Genomic DNA, 1,394 nt, shown 5'->3' on the forward strand with positions numbered 1-1,394 from the left:
CTGGTCTCCTGTGAGCTTTTATTCTTGGTTGCACCTCCAAATAAGGTTATAAGCTGTGACCTGATTGACAAGCTAAATTCTACCCCTATACTTTTTATCAAGTTGACATGAAATTATGTAATTACCACACCTTGTGATTAATAGTCCTGTGCTTATCTGACAGCGCCACCAGGTTCCCTTTTACGGACATATCCAACAAAACTGAACTCACTGCCATTGAGTAGATGCAGACTCATCAAGACCCTATAGAACAGGGTAGACCTGCACCTGTTAGTTTCCAAGGCTATAACTGTTTATGGTAGTAGAAAGCCTTATCCTTCTCCCACAGAGAGAAAGTGGTTTTGAACTGATGACCTCCTGGTTACGTGTAACAGGAGGGGAGGTGTTACATATTTATTTGATAGCTCTATGGATGATTTTATTTTTACAAAGACCCAAAGACTATGTGGCTACTCCTCCCTCTTGTCTTGGGAGGGGGTGGTCCTAGAAAAGTAAGGCCTAGCATCTTGCTAACTATTTTATCCTTGTCATTTATTTAATTTCTAGTATTTGGGAATCTACTATATGTCTACACTGTGCTAGGAACATTTCCTATTCAGACATGTATCAGACAGACACTGCTTTGTCAAGAAAGCATTCATAGACGAGAAGCCTCAAGAATTAAAACAGTATCACTACGCCCAGGCCGCCCGGCTTTGGTCTCGCGGCCCTCTTCATCCTGTGTCTCCGAAGGACACCGCTCCAGGCCTCCGGGGATGGCAGTGAGCGAGTTGCTCTGCTATGATCTTCATCTTCTAGAGGAGCATCCTGACTCGTCTCCACGCCTGCACACTGAAGAAGGCACCGCCTTGATGACCTTGCTGAAGGAGCGCCACAGAAACCTCAGCGTTCTGACATTTTCGGTCATTGCAATGATCCTTATTGGGAAATGAGAAAATGCCTGGAAAATGAGTACGCGGAAAAGAGGCCCGGGAGCAGGGAGCATGGCAAAAGAGACTCTTGAATCCCCCAGAGGAGTCTGGGAAATGAAGTGAATTTTCCCCTGAAGCCGCGACTGAGTGAAGACCTCAAGACTCTTGGTGGATACTCTGTTTCATTTGGTCTCCGTGATCCTGTAACTAGAAAGTGTGACTCACTTTTGTATCTGAAGAAGTGGGGGAGCGCAGGAATTCGTGTTTGTCAAGTGGAGACTTTAGTAGTAGTGGTCTACCTCCTGCCACCACACTTATGACGTGCCACCTTCCCCGCCTACAACCAGCTAACGCTGAGTAACTTATCTCCCTTAATAAAAGAACTTATTTAAGAAACAAAAACAATATCACTACAAAATGAGAACAAAATCTTAACTCAAATATGGGAACTGCAATCCTAAATCACAAGGTTTCCTTCTCCAT

At 44.5% G+C, this 1,394-nt stretch overlaps 1 pseudogene; it reads left to right on the forward strand.

Moving 5' to 3' along the window:
• The first annotated feature begins 755 nt into the window (after nucleotides 1–755).
• LOC142433733 (COX assembly mitochondrial protein 2 homolog pseudogene) lies at nucleotides 756–1,029 on the forward strand (annotated as a pseudogene).
• The last annotated feature ends 365 nt before the right edge of the window (nucleotides 1,030–1,394 follow it).

This window comes from Tenrec ecaudatus, chromosome X (assembly GCF_050624435.1).
Source record: "Tenrec ecaudatus isolate mTenEca1 chromosome X, mTenEca1.hap1, whole genome shotgun sequence".
Classification (NCBI taxonomy): Eukaryota; Metazoa; Chordata; class Mammalia; order Afrosoricida; family Tenrecidae; genus Tenrec; species Tenrec ecaudatus.